Raw genomic sequence first — 16,817 nt, forward strand, 5'->3', positions numbered from 1 at the left:
GAGCGCATATTTACACGAAAATGAATCTGAATTTGTGAAACGTCCCTAGACATGCAGATATTTATCAAATTTGAAACAAAACGGGCAGAAAGTTTAGTTACCCATCGATATGTATATTCGTATGCTTGAAAACACTATAGAATTACAATGCAAAAATCTCATAAAAACAAAATTTGATATGTATCTAATATCTTAGTATCTAAATTATATAATATATACAAATTTTAGATGCAATCAATCAAAAGGAAAAGGAACGAAACCCATTTTTTCCCAGTTTGCTACGAAACTTGGTGAAAGATGCACCATGAAAGAAAAAGTCAAGGAACTTATGATGACTTTTATGAGATCAAAATTCTCAGCTTCAGAGCAATAAGTTAAAATGTTTAAACTTCAACATCTTAAAACAGATAATAGCATTTTACATCTTTTCAATGGCGTCAAATTAAAAACTGATTTACAAGACTAAAGACTGCTTTACAAAGCTTTATGAAAGGAAACAAATTTAAATTATGCGTATTTAGCCGGAATTATTTCCATCTCATTATTTATAAAAATAGAGAGTCTTTAAAATTCAGATAAAATAAATCCATTTTAGAGATAAATAAGGATAATGAAAAGGAATAAATAAAATATGAGTTACGATTTCATACCTTTCATACAAATGACCATTGCTAGATGGTTATTTGTCTTCAAAGAATGAAAAAAAAAACTCCCAAGGGCAACTTATGATTCCTCTGAAAACAAAATGTTATGAATTATGTTTTTGCTGGAAAGTGGAAGACGAAAATAAAAACCGCGGATGCAACAAATAGGCTACTTATCTTACATTAGCTGCCTGACGCATTCAGTTAAAGGTTTTCAGTATTTGAGCTTTTCTATAAAAAATCATTTGGAGTTAACCAAAAGATCATTCTCCAGATTACTATCTTTAGATTATAAGAATATATCCAAATTTGCCATCTGCTAGGAGATATCTCACAGTGAAGAGATATTGGTACATTATCTAATTATATATCTAACTGCTGAAGAAAAATTAGAGATTGCTATGGAAATTGACAGTGAAGAATGGGATGATTTCATCTTTAAAACAAACCTCTCCGACTTTGAATCTTACTATTCTTACAAGGGGATTTAAAATGATTTCAGCTTGTTTCTTGGACAATTTCAAATTTGTCCAAGGAACAAGCTGAAATATTGGATTTTAGTGCTTTTCTACAATAAATCAGTATGATGGAATATTCAAGAAGTTTTCATTTTTAACGAATACAAATATATCTTTAAACTTTTAGATAAAAATTATATCCTTATCACTATAACGAGGTTACGACATGGTTATATATGTCACGTATATGCATATTATCTCTAATTTTAAGACAGTTTCGTTCTATTTTCATTAATTACTTTATTATTACCACAAAAAGAGTCTATTTTAATCTAATAGATCAAACTTTCATGGTAAAGATATTAGCGAACTAATCTGCGGTAATAAGAATTTTAACGAGAAAGAATAGTTTTCGGTTCACAAAAGCTGGGATAAAATGAAATTTTTAAGTCACACAACTTGATTTTTTAAAACATTTTCTAATCTGTTGTTTCCAGTATAGAAAATAAAAAAAACCCATCAAAGTGCTTGTCTTTCTTCAAAAAAAATTCATTCAGGTGCACAAACTTTGTTTAATTTTGGTATTGAAATGTTTAATTAGTTGAGCAACTTAGCTCAGAAATTTTCCTGTCTGAGACTTCGGCTTACATGCTAGAATTAGATAATGCTTAAGAACAAATTTGTTCGAATTACTTTTTAATAACAAAAACAAACTCTCAACTTACGTAATTAACTGAAAACTTTAAACTCTAATAGAAAAACAATTGCATGACAATATTCACGAAAGCTTATTGTTTTTAAAATTAGTTCATGTATAAAATGGAAAGAGTTTTGTCGACTTTTAGGTTTTAAATTTAATAATTGATGAAAAAAACATAAATCATTTCATAGAATATCTAAGCACTCATCCAATGTAAGATAATTAAAATGTATGCACAAAATATGTGATAACTGATATTTCATAGATCTTACAACTTACAATATGAAGCTAAAATTTTATGTAAACATTTTCTTGCATTCTGTATGAATTTTTTTCTTTGGTGCACTTAAACTGTGGCAGATCACTTGCTGGTTCAAATTGATATTTAAAAAAATATATACTTTTCTGAAATTTTAAAAATTTGACACAACGAAAATGTGCCTATTGATTTCCATCAATTCAATCGCTTTTCTATAGTTTATGGGTTTTAAATTAACAGCGTTTGACATATCTCCAATAATGTACATTTTAAAGAAATTTAAATTTCAATAATGTTGATAAGGCGTTACAATCCCCATCATTTGTGATCTTCCTATTTCGTTTTCGGAGACTGATTTATTTTTATTTGAATATCTGTTTTTAAATAAGAACAGAAACAACATTTAAATTATGAGGTCGAATGTTACAGGATATTATTAAACCTGGGAGGGGGGATAAATATCTAACAAAATAAAAAAAAGAAAAGAAAAAAACTGAGACAAAGAAAGATGCTACCTACCAGTTTTATTCTTCCTTTTTATTATAAAATGATCCATATTAACTATTAAGAAATATATAAATATGTAGAGATATAAATTCTGGCATATTTCTTCAAATAAAATGATCCGTTATATTCCTTCATTACTAATACTATTAATATCACAATTAATTACTATTACCCTCACAATTTTCCGAATTCTTACTTCTTTAGCATAAAAATAAAATAAAATTAGTTCTTTAAATTATTTTTAGATGATATAATTTTAAAAAACCGAAATAGAAGGCATGGAATGAAAATTGAGGTTACATTTCAACATTGGAAAATAAATGATAGCAAAACAAAAGATCCGAAAATCGACCTAAGATTTATAAAACACATCTTATAAAACATTTTAACTATCTTTAAATTTTTCATTACAAAATTATTAAAAAAAATTATTTATATTCAGGAGCTTCCATTACGAAAATTTTAATGATATCTCCATTGCCCAGAAGATTGCTTGAAAAACTATTTTTTAGAATTAATATCTAAACATATTAAATATTTTGAAAATTTATGTAGATCCGTTATTGCTTCCATGTTGTTCTTTTAATTTCGTACCTTACAACTTAAGCAGCCATACACTGTTTTACTCGATTCTAATCACTTATTCACGCTAATAATCTTTCGAAAACATTTATTTTTTCATTAAAACTTTCATTTCCGACGCAACTGAAGCGTGGCTGTATTCATTTCGCTTGAGAAGTAATCATTGCATAACGTCAGCTCAGAGATATCATATTGACATATTTTATCTTCTAAGCCTCAGCCCTTTTGCCCCTGTGCAAATGAAAGACGATATGAAGCAATCCGTGATTTTGGGATAACAAGGTCAGGCAATTTCCAATTACCTTCGCGTTTTCGAGATTAAACAGGTTGATATTAAATTCCAATCATGTCCTTCCAGATAAGCTTTATGATTTGGTATCGCTATCGCCAATTTATTAATATTTTCCTTTGTTTCGATGAATTAATTTTATCAATGTTCTCTTTTGCAATATAAGTATTGTTGACACGAAGAGAAAGTAATATTTTCAGTTTTTTTATTTTAAGATTTCAAGAAATTTTTTTCCAAAGAACTATTGTTTAATAACCATTTTTTGTGAGTTCAGATTTTTATTGATCATTCTCTAATAACAGAGAATTTATGGATGTTATTAAGTAGATTTCCCCTTCTAAATGATCTTATACAAAATATTTCAAATAAGAGCTGCTTACTAAAACTTTAGGTAACCGATTTTTATTCTAAGGCAGAGTCTTAAATTTAGTTTGAAACATCTAAAGAAATGTAGTGTAAAATTACTGGAATAAATACTGACAGTTTCAGAGCAAAATTCTTTTTCAGAACACATCATTCTTCAAATAATGTAGCGATACTTTTATTTTTAAATGAAATTAAATAGGTATTTAAAAATTATAGTCATTATAGTGCAACGATAAAATAAATAAAAGGCATTATAAATAACCAAAAAATTTTGAAGTTAATTATTTATAAAATGTGTCATGTATAGAAGGAAACAGAATTTTGACCATTAGTGAAATGATTAATCAAGAGTTAGCAATATGCTTAATCATAACATAATAATAAACGAAAGAAACCTAATATCCTTATTCAAGCTATAAAACAGTTGAGAATATGTTTGTGTTGTCATTTTCCAACTAATAGCATGAAAGAAGAGGAAGCAAAAAGGTCCTCATTGCATAAGATGAGAGATCGGTGCTGAGAAACTGGAAACAAAGACTCTTAAAATTATAACTGGTAATAAATATCATAAGTATAGAATATGCCAAGCACTAACGATACTTTTAATAGATTTATTAACGTTATAAAGAATACTTTAATGCAGGAGGCCATATTAGACCAAAACGGAGCAGACTATTTAGGAAGGTGATTATCTTTGACCTGAAATGGGCACTTAAATACGAATCGGCAACCGATGCCGGATGTCATGGGAAGTGTGTTGGCAATAAATTTTGGAGTGCATACTTTTTTCAGTGTTTCACATCTTAAAAGTGCTTAAATATCACTAAGCTCAATGTCTGAAACCCACGAATCTGGATCGAAAATACTGATATGAATTATAAACACAATGAATATTTCTGTCTACACAAAGGCATGATATCATCGTAGTGTCTGTAATCTCGTTTATATGATCTGACTTCATTCATTGTGAACTATTCTTGGGGATCTTGTATTAATTTACATATTAACGCACCCTCGAGGCAAAAATATTTCCAGTATTTTTACATATAACATAACAATTTAAACATACATAATCAAATGTTTTTCACCATTGCGTCATTTGTTGATTTCTGATCTCCTTTATTCATATGATCTTCTAGATTAGCCATTAATCTAAAACCTCTCATTTTCTTGCCACCATACCTTAGAACTTAGATCACGCATAAACAAGTCTCGAAGAAGAATGCTACAGAAGAATTGCATCGAATGCCTTTTCATGCGGCAAGATTCACGCTATAGTAAACCATATTCACAAATACCAAAACCTTTTCAAGATTATTCAATAGCTAAGACCAAAATGTCACTCGTCAAAATCAGCCTAAATTATTTCCCTCATAACTGTAATACCATGCAGAACCAACGAACCACGCTCTCTTGAAGGAAAACAGAAATTAAAACCATAGGGACCAGGCAGAAACTACAGATTTCTGAGTCTACAATATTTGTTTATACATGTTATATAGATGTTTAGAATGTTATATATCAATTGTTTCCTTTATTTTTTTCAATTATTAATCTCATTTCTCTGTAAGCTCAACCCATTGTAACCATTTTTTTTATGTATTCTTGTTCCTTCATTTAGTTACTACTTCGCCAAAACATTAAATACAGTCATGCAGTATTTGACACCGATGGGATTGGAGATCCCTGGATGGTTTGTCGTTTCTTTCTTCCTTTTCACCTCTTTTTTCCCCCTTCCTACTTATGCTTATCCAACTGCTTAGATTACTCAGTATTATAGGCACCGGTGGCACAGGATGGCGTTCTATTACTAGATAACATAATATGTTATGTTATGTTATCTAGTAGTAGAACGTTTTTATATTACCATGATCCAAAATGTCTTGCGCATATACGGGGAAAACACCACAGAATGGTTCTTTTTTCTTTCAAGCTCTTACCCTTCTCCAATAGATTTCAATGATCCTACTGATTCAATTCATTCGAAAAATTCATGAAATTTAAACGATCATTGCATAGTAATTAAACTCGCTTCATTTGAAAGCTAACCATTAGCTTTTTAATACACCGTATCATGAACTCTCTGATGCAATATTTATTTCATAAATTCTTTGTCGAAAAATTGAATAAAGACGCTGAAGTTCAGCTTCATTAATGTTATTCAATTAATTATCTTAAAATTCATTAATTTTAAAAGGTAGAAAAAATAGCTCAGCCATCAAGAATTAGATTTTAGAATGGCATGCGCAAATTTCTTATCTCTTTTGCTTACAATTTATATTATAAAAACTTGTTATTTTCTACTTCATGCATAAATATATAAGTACAAAAATAGTATTTCCCTTCTTTCTGTCATTTACATTTAGACCAACAGAGTATTATTTAAACGTAATTATACTGGTTCCCTCTCCGCTGACTACTTTTAAAGAAAAAAAAGATTATTTGCAACAGAAATTGTGGCGGTCAATTTTCAAACAAAAGTATAAATAAGTGTTAATTCATGCGATTGAATAGTAGAAGGGCTTGGAAGGGTCTCAACAGTGTTATTTTTTACAGAATGTTTAGATTTTAAATTATTTTGGGTTGAAAAACGAATTTACTTTAAAAAGTCTGAGAAATTTTTATCTATGTTTCCATTCAATTTATGTAAACTCAATTTTTGGTTTCAATCAATTTAAACCAAGTTTATCAAAACATGTTTTAGAATAAAAGATGCCGATTTTCAAAGGAATTATTAAATCTAGATGTCATGCACAGAAAAAAAGCTCAAATTTTTTCAAAGACATTATGCTTTCCTATATAGCTGAATACTTCAAATTTTTTTAACTGTCGAACGTTTCGTATAATAAACATAAAACAACAATTTTATAATAAATGAAGAAACCATTAGGATAGGTTTACAAAACTATAGATAGCAAAATCTACGGTTTTCATTTTTAATTATACATGATAGAAATAATTCGGAAAATAATTTTAATTTTATTTTTATCATTCAATATTAAAGAATCTCTAATTTTTTATTTAAATTTATTTTTTATCTTTCAAACAGCCACAAATTTATTGCAGACAAAAACATTGTCTTCAAAATTTCTAATACTCGAGTCAAAAAGGTTTAAAAAGTCCTTAAGAATATAGAAATTATGCTTTTTAAAAACAATTGCAGTTAAAAATGGTGGAATGATTTTTTTCCCTTTAGAGATGGATGAAATGGAAATTTGAAACAAACATTCCCCCTTTCTGAATTATTCTCTGATATTTGCATATCTTTTCATGGTGTAATTTTAATCTGTCTTAAATGTTTCAGAACTTTCATTGATACTTATTGTAAGAAACGAGTAAAATATATCAAAATATGACTAATAAAATTGTTTCAAATGCTATAAAATTTAACATTACCAAATTTTTGAAATAGTTTTATTAGTTCTAAACAATATTTTGGCATGTTTATCATCACCAAAATTTGGAATCACTCTGTTCTTTCTTTATACATTTGCATAATTTATTTTAATTATGATGCACTGTATCCTAGATATAATAAAAATATTATTTTATAAACGATCTACTAATACAAAATTCCACCAAAATGTATTTGTTATTATAACATAGGATAAAATTTTAGTATTGAGCCAAAATTATGATGCATTTAGAGTGGTTTAAACGTAATTTTGGAAGAATTATAAATCATTATATATAATATGTCTATCTATCAATCCACAGAATCAATGAAATATTTATACTGAGCTGGCGAATAAAATTATTGATGAAATACAGTTTCCAGATGACTACTGCTAGTGACTTTGCTAATAAATGATTGAATTGACGAATAAAAACTATTTAATAGATATTTAATTTTTTTCTCCTCCAGTGTATTTTTCAATTAGGAAATAATTATTTTTTCAATAAGCTGTCTAATGGTTTTCAGATATAGCGGCATTTTAACAATAAGCATTATAGTCTGTTTGCATTCATAATTTTCATTCTCATATGATATTATGAATCGTTTCAAACTTTGAAGCCTCCTCAGATACATCAAAGGAATTTCACTTAGAAAATTCAAAACCGATGGTTGGAAAGTTTGGAAAGATTAGAAAGAAAGAGGATCGGAAATGTTGACTTCGAGTAAACCTCATTTTCGAAACTTTTCTCCTTTGAAGTTTCCGCAGGGAGACAGGATTGATTACTCGAATGGTTGATTGGAAAGCTATCCGAAATATTTTCTCGGAATTGGAGACGAGGAGAGTTTGGTTTCAGCAGATGGTGTCCTTGCGTATATGGAATGTCAACAGATGACATTTCTGTTACTTTTTAAATGTATTGATTTACGCGAGGTGAAAGTGTTTGCTTAATGCTCTTGCTAATTTAAATATTTGATGACGATGTGAAGTTTAGTACAGAATAAATATACAACCTTAGTTATAATTAAAAAAGAACGGAATAAGAAATACTTAGTGAATAATATTGAATGATTTCTTTTCCATATTTGATTGTATTTCCTAAGGAATATCGTTTAAAATGCATGGTCAAGATAGATATTGCCATATACTATATAACCAATTTTGTAAGAGAATCAATAAATAAAGTCAGTGAAAAGAAATTTTTTAAACACACTTGTATTTGGATACTACAAAGTAAAGTTGTTTTATTTTAATTATTTTCTATACTTTAATCTTTAATTTATAATTTATTTTTATTAATATAATGGAAACTCGAAATTAATCTTTCTGAAAGCACCAACAAATAGCTTAATTTGTTGGTGCTTTCAGACCGAATACTAACCGAATTAAAATTCGCAAAAACCGAAATTTAATTCAATTAATAAAAAAATTCATAATTAATTCTTTAAAATAATAAAATAGTGCGTTTTAATCAAACAAACATCTTCTTTTCCAGTATTGGAGCACTTCAGGTAAAGAGTGAGAATTCATATTCAAGCAATAATTTTGGAAACTATTGAGATGAAATTTTGACTCCTTCCGAAAATTTAAAATGAATATCTCCTTCGTGGTGATGGTAATTTGACTCTCCAAGTTTTGCATATGTCCCATATTATGTGCTTCATAGTTTGATTAAAAAAAAAATATTTGACTGTAAATTACCTGGCACTGGCGAACAGAAACAAAATATTGATCTGTAGCGTGAATCTAGGGTCTTTTACGATTACGATCTTTTACGATTAATTTTTGTCATGCAGTTATACAAAAATAGCAGAAAACGAATATTTATGTTGAAGCTCTTTTCAGACTGTTCAAAATCAAAATTTGACAAAGAATTATAACGGTAGCCACAAAATTGCGTACCAAATTTCATTTATTTAAATTATTGCATTTTCGGGTTATTGCGTTTAAATGCAAGTAAAAGCGCAGGCTTTAATTCCCTTAACGGATTAATTCCAATTGTTTATGTGAATCTGCATTTTACATATTAAACCTGAGGACTAAATTTAATTTATCTGGCGTTTCACAATTTGAAGTTATTGTGTTCACATGTAATCCAAACTTTGGATTTTCTCAAAATTTGAGGGAAATCAATGAATTTCGTGTTAAGTATGTATACCAAATTTCATCCATTTACTTTCCTCTTTTCATCCATTTTTATTTTATTTACAAACAGACAGTCATAATTCCAAAAATATTTTTTTAAGACTCGGAGAAGTCTGAAACGTGCAGAATTATCAAAATCTCGAGCTCGAATTTTCCAACGATTACAATACTTTTGTCTAATATATTTCGTATAGAAAAGTACTATATGGTAAAGTAAAAAAAGCAAATAGTTAACTAAATTGAATTAATTAATCAGGAAAATATAATTTGCAACATTAATTTTATTTCTTATGCTATGTTTAATAAAAATATTAATTTCAGAAATATTTTTTTGGTCCAGAATGTAATCGTAAATAATTTTTAAATTGCGTGGAATTCAATATGTTTGTATGTAATCCATTTATACTCCAAAATTTTAACTCTTTCTGTCAAAGACAAATTTGCCCGGCATTGAAAATGAGCGTTAAAGATCAATGGATCATGTTTTCATATTCCGAAGATACATAAGCATGATATTGTTCTATTAAATGCACATAGAATTAATTTTCATTTCTCTTATTTCTGATTTTAGCTTAACGAAGATTGTTTGTTAGTGCGGATGAAATTTTTTTTCGAATTTAAATTCCATCAATAATATTTCTTAGAAAAATTACACTAAAACCTGAGTCTTAAGAATATTTCATCAACTCCATGGAACTTACTGTTATATTATCCGTATCGCTTCAGATAAAGTTTTGGACGTTTTGAATAATAGACTCTATATAATATAATAGACTCTTGTATATAATATAATATAATAGACTCTTGTTTGTATAATAGACACTATTAAGAGCGTCAAGCCCTCCCCCCCCAGAAGGAGATATATCCCACCCTTGGCAACAAAACTGTTAGACAGTCAACATCACAATTATTGCACCGTCAGAAGAGTTGAAGATTTACTCACATTACAGCAATGACTCATGGACTTCCACTGTGTGGCCCTTTAGAGATGTAATAAAATGTAAGAGGCTAGACTCCTCTTTCAAATGGGCAATCTCGCTTACATATGTTTTTATAAGAGAAAATTAATATTTATTCCCAACTCAAACACCTTTTCCTTATTTGTTTTCAGATTTTTTGTTTGATCAAAAAGAGTTTTTTTTATCTTACTAAATTAATTTTGCAACGATTTCAGTCTTGAAAATGTAATTGAAAGAAAGTTAACGTAACAAATGTCAAACTTGTACTACTCAAAAACTGAATTAGATTGATATTTAAATATGCGACTGGTTAAATTGGATTTTATAGAAATCAAATATATGCTGGATACACTTGCAAAAATATAAATTAAGTATTTAATTAAGATAAAATAAGTATTATAAAATGATTACATTTCCCTCTTTTCTTGAACAAATATCATGATTACATAATTTCATATATTCTATGTAATTAAACATATCCATGCATTAATAAATATATTCCTCATGCTCTTTTGATTCTAAAATGTATATATTTTTTATATTACAGAATATTAGGTTTAAAACATCAGATTTTTACAAAAAATTTCAAAAATGCATACATTTGATGCTGCATCATAAGATTTTTCATCAGATAGATTTTTTATGATTTTTACAATAAAAATTGGAATGCCATTATCTGATTATTATATTTTATTATTACAAATTCTCTGTTTGGTATCAAAATGCATAGTATATATTGCCTACCATCTACATTTGGAAAATTTTTACAAACAAAATATTATTATATGAATGCATTTTATTTATTTTCATTCAATCAAGCGTAAAAATTTATAAATCGTCAATGAAACGAATAGCAATGAATATTTTTAAACATGCAGACATAATTTATTCAAGCTAGGTCCAATTAATTTTAAAATACGACATGTTTTTAAAAATTTGTTGTGACAAGAAATTGGACTAAGCTATATATTGAGCATTTACATTGTGGTACTAATCACCACCAAAATGCACTTGAAAAAAATGTAAAGTAAATTTTGAAGCTATTAACTCTTCACTGCGGAAGTGCGGTATTTCAGACCACTAAGGATGGACTTTCGGTCACCCCTATTTTTTCTTAGCTCAATCGAATGGATTAACCTTATAGCTTCTTGTATCGTGATCTTCACTACATGTGTAATTTTTCAACCGGTTTCAAAATATGCTTTAAAAAATATTTTAGTTGTTTCTTTGCGGGACGTCTGTTAATTTAATTAAGAATTTAGACGAATTAGTATAAAAAAATGAATAAAATGCTGGTCAGACTGGGATAAATGATTATTACGACAAATAAATGATTGACGCATCTCATTCAAATCTCGATATTTATTTATGACAGTGATTCATTGGCATCCAGAATACGAGTTACTTAATGATTTTGTGTATACAGCTCTGAGACCACACATTATCGCGCGTTCTACAGAAAACCCCTGCTTACATCCAACAACACCAAGGGAAGCCAGTCTCAAGAAAAACAAGAGTTCAACGATCTGTCCTTACAATGCGCCATCTGTTGGCGTTCAGGCGAATCACCAACGTCTGTGAGACCGCACCTCCCTTTTAGTGTTCTAATATTGTACAAGGCTTAGCAAATGGCTCTAAGACTTGGTCGTCGGAATATCATCCAACCTACTAATTCCATTATGAAGCAGAGCATTGTCCAGGGATTTTTAAATGAAGTAGAAAGTGATTTTAGTAATGAGGACAACTATACAGAAGATTTTTTTTTCGATGAAAGTTCGCATTCAACTGATTCTGATATGTATGTTCAAATATAATTAACTTTTCTAGTGAAAATGTATTTTTAAAAATTTCTAAAATATATTAATATGCCAAGAGAGATATCTACAGAATTTTCAGACTGATTTTTATACTAGTACTTAACCTGTATGTTTAAAATGCCCTCGAAAACCGTGCTACGAATGTTTAAAATTTTCTGCGTAGAAATATTGTCGATAAAAAAAATGATCCATTTTACCCACTGTCAATTTTTTTATTTTTCATATAATTTATAATTTTCCATTATATTGTTTTCTATATACCTTTAGAATAGTGAAAAAATAAATATAATTTAAAAAGTAAAAATAAGTTATAAGTTTCTTCAAGAATATTATTTGTTGTAACATGTAATTTGGGAAAAAAGTGTATTTTCCAACGCAATTACTTTTTCAATGATAATATATTTTGAAAAATTTCTAAAACACATTTATATAACAAGAAAAATATCTGCAGAATATATTGGCTGATTTTCATACTAATACTTTCATTAGAAAATTCAATTTCAGTGTAAAGGAAATTGGATGTCGTAGAACGCACCTTCCCAGTAAAGTCCTAAATTTTCACCTCCCCAGTTAATGGTTCATGTAGTTCTATTCGTATATTATACTATTTGATTGTCGATTAAAAAGTTCTTCTGCAGTTCTTAAGACTTTCATAAGGATTCCAATTAACATATAATTATCATATTGCGAAAGGGGGTGAGAGGTGGTTTCTAACATTCTGTGGTTGCATTCAAACGAGTAAGCTCACCATTTAAACTAAAATGAATATATATCGATTATATAAGCATTCTTTTGAATGTGAGATAACGTTTATTCTGAACTTATTTGTTAATAGTTTTTGATGTAAACATAAAAGATTCCATATGGAATATTATCACATTTTTATCTATTAAATCATTATTTAGTTTCGTTATTAGAGATATAATGCAACAAAATAGGGGCAATAGAAGTTTAAATTACAAAAAATCCAAATTCCCAAATTAATCCTTGCCGCCCCTTGAGTCCTCGAATAAAATTAAGTCTCAAAATATGCAACATGCCTCATTAAAATTTCTCCAATTATCCGCTGTTTCCAATAACTAGAACAGAAAACCACTCCAAAAATAAACGATTTAAGTACTTCTCTCTTTCTCTTTCCTTTTGAATATCTCGACAGGGAAGCTCGTTATTAAAATTAGATATTAAGCTTTTTAATTAACAGAGGAACTTAATTAGCTCGGAAGTTTTTAGAATTCAGAATTCACCACGCTTGCCTGAACTGAATAACAACCAAGGAGCTGCGTTTTGCTCTTGTTTGTACATTAATCAAGTCAAATCCTCAAATACGGTAATAAACCAGCAGATGCCGTAGAAAACGTGTGCAGATGAACGGTTTCATAAACAGACTAATTAAACCTAGACATTTAAAAAATTTAACTCAGACTTAATGATGAAAGAAAATTGAATCGCAAAAAAACATATAAATTTCCTTAGGTGATGAAAAAGAATTCTCTGATCTCTAGATAAAATCCCTTGAGCATTCATCGAATAAGGGCAGATGAAAGTTTATTGATTCACTTTTACTTTATTTATTACATTTTACTGGTTAATATGAGAGAGTTGTGCAAATCTGCCATTGTGTGTCCAATGTTGTTCAAAGTATGACGCTTGAAATTTTTCTCTAACATCCTTTGAAGAATATAAAGAATGAATATTTCTGCGGAAGATATTTTCTTAAATGTTAAAATAAAATGCAATAATTTGTAATTGTGATTTTTATGAGACTGAAAGTTAAGTATTAAAATTATAGGTTACAAATTTTCTACTTTTTAAAATGATTTAAATTGATATCGCTTGATATTTCAGCAATACGATTTAATTGAAAGTAATTTATATTTTTGCTGCTGCTAATAGTGTGTTCGACAGTCAATTATTTTTTTTTTGCCAATTGAGTTTTAAACAATATTATAAAATCTTATTTTATTTTAGAAACAAGGATATAATTTTATTTGGATTAATTAGTTATAATAAGGAAGAAAATGCAAAGCTTCAATAATATGTATACAGCGGAAAATCTTTCCTTAGGCTGAGCATCTAAATTTAAGTGTAAAAAGTAAGCTACATAGCCAATCTAGTCAAAGAAGGGAAGGGAAGGAAGGCCGAAAAAATTAAATGAAGACTTAACTCTCTGCTATATTATCAAGAAACTAAGAATATTTTCTCATGTGTATTATTACAAGCAACCTTGCTCATATTGAAGATAATTGTTTTCTATTCTTGTGTAGGTTACGTGCTACAGGAAGAAATATCAAAAATAAATTTTGCTTATGAATTCAATTATAAAAACCAGATAAAGTACAAAATGAAGCGAAAATTTGTAAAAAAAGTATGGCACTTTCCATATCACAATACAACCATTCTATTTGATACATGGAATACCGCTTAGATTTTGTCATTTGCCAGCTAACTGGTACCCGTGAAAAGGAAAGAAACAACTTCATAATAGCCGGCATCATTACTGTATGAAACTATTCCATACTTTGAAAAAGCCACAATTTCAGACATGACAGATTTTCAAAGAGAAATCATGGTTAGAGAATTTTTCTTTTCAGTGTGTGTTGTTAGAACAATATTATCTTCAAGATAATTTCTCTAAAGACAGTAAGATAATTCCTTCAGAGATACAGAAAGGCCATGTGAATCTATGAAAAACTAAAATCCATTATATTACATTGAGAAAACATTGACGCTATTTGAAAAAATATTTTTAAGGGTTGATTAACTGAGAGAAGAGATAAAAGCCTCAATCCCAATATTATTATTTAACATATTTAAGAGATGGGATATAACGCCTTATAAGTACACACACTCCAGTACACAAAAGAAATTCTCATCTATATTTATGAACATTGGAGTTCTACCTTTCTACCAACTTCTCTTCTCTCTTGCTTGGCGATCTATATCACCGACAATCTCTTGCACTAGTGTAGTCAGCTGGCAACTATTTGCTCTTAAGATTCAAATAACATCAATACTGTAACAAAATAGTGGTCCATGACAATGCTGGTGACTTCTCATGACCTAAAGTGATCTTCCTTAGAGATAAGAGTAAGTCACATAATCCGATTAACAATTGCACCCTGTTTTGATTATAGACACATTTATGCTTGGACCAAGACTAAATTATTTACTCCACACTGTTTATGATTTATGAGAATTATTTACTCCACACTGTTTATGATTGAGAAAACACAATGAAGTTATTCCCTATCATTAAAGGTGGATGATATATTTTGACATTATATCCTTTTAGGATCTAATCACTTTTCAAGCATTTTGAAGTATTAAATCCGTCCTTTCATTGAGACGCTATTATCTGAAAAGCTGTTTAAGATTATGGAACATTTGTTCAATATTTTAAAGGACATGGTCACAAGACTAAACATTCATTTGATTCTTTATGAAGTGGATACGAAGGGATCAATCTTGATGCACATATTCCATATACATTCACATTTATTGAATTATATACAAGAAGAATAAATTTTATTCCTTTAAATATTCTGTATGATCTGCAGCCATCGATCCCGCATTGCATACAACTTGTACTTGTTCTATATCCATCTACCTTTTAGACACATGTAATAATTATAGAATACAATGATTTTATCTCATTTTTTTTTTAAACTTGCACTCCATAGATGTTTTTATATTTTGTCCTTCATCTGTAGTCCCATCAATATTTGCATATGATTACTAAATTAAAAACGGTAAGAAAAAGTATTGAAATATTTGTAATGGATTTTTAAAGTTGCACGGAAAAAGCAATTCTTGGATGATTCTTTTAAAAACGCCAATTGCGAAAAAAAAATATGTTTATAACTTTCAGCGAATTTTTGTGTAAATAATTAATAATATGCATGAAAGCTTTGCAACTTAATTTATATAAATGTAGGATTTTTTTTCAATAATCAGCAGAGTTCATATAATTGAATTATAATCTAAAAGGAATGAACATCGACTCATTTAATTGTAGTAACAGACTAAAGTATATCAGTTGGTATTTAAGCATAGTGTGTTTATGCTCTGAATTTATGCACTGCAGTTCTTGAATTAAAAGCATTACATTCATGTTACCTCATCAGAAGGAACCCAAATGAATGAGATTTAGTGAGTGTGAGAGTTCAGCGTTATCTTATCGCCCTAACCATCTATTCAGCAGCAGTCCATCAATAGAGACCTTTTTTTAAATAGAAACGCGGAGGGGCTTTTTCTTGCTGGAAGGACCTTTTTTATCCTCTAACTGAATTCGTCACGTAGTAAGTTAATGTTCAGGTAATCATTTTCATTGCAGTCTTTTGAAAGGTCCAAATAATTTAGATGCAGGCTACAATTCTAACACGTCATAAGCTCCCATGGTTATCTATCATGACGACTGACTGAGCTTATATTTATAAAAAAATAAACATGCTTCTTATTCCTTTTGCAAAAATAAAAATTTTGAAAAATGAAAAAAATAATCAGAATTATGAAATGTGAGCTAGCTGATAAGTATTCCATTAATAAGTTTGAACCATGAAACGTTGATACGTGCTTAAATTATTTAAGAAATTGTTATTCAAATCAAGTGAGCGTTTTCTGGATATTCTGTATTTTATATGATCGTCTTGGTTACAAATGTAAGGAAAAAAATATATTCAACTATCTAGTAAACGGT

Source organism: Argiope bruennichi, chromosome 5, assembly GCF_947563725.1.
Source record: "Argiope bruennichi chromosome 5, qqArgBrue1.1, whole genome shotgun sequence".
NCBI classification, from domain to species: domain Eukaryota; kingdom Metazoa; phylum Arthropoda; class Arachnida; order Araneae; family Araneidae; genus Argiope; species Argiope bruennichi.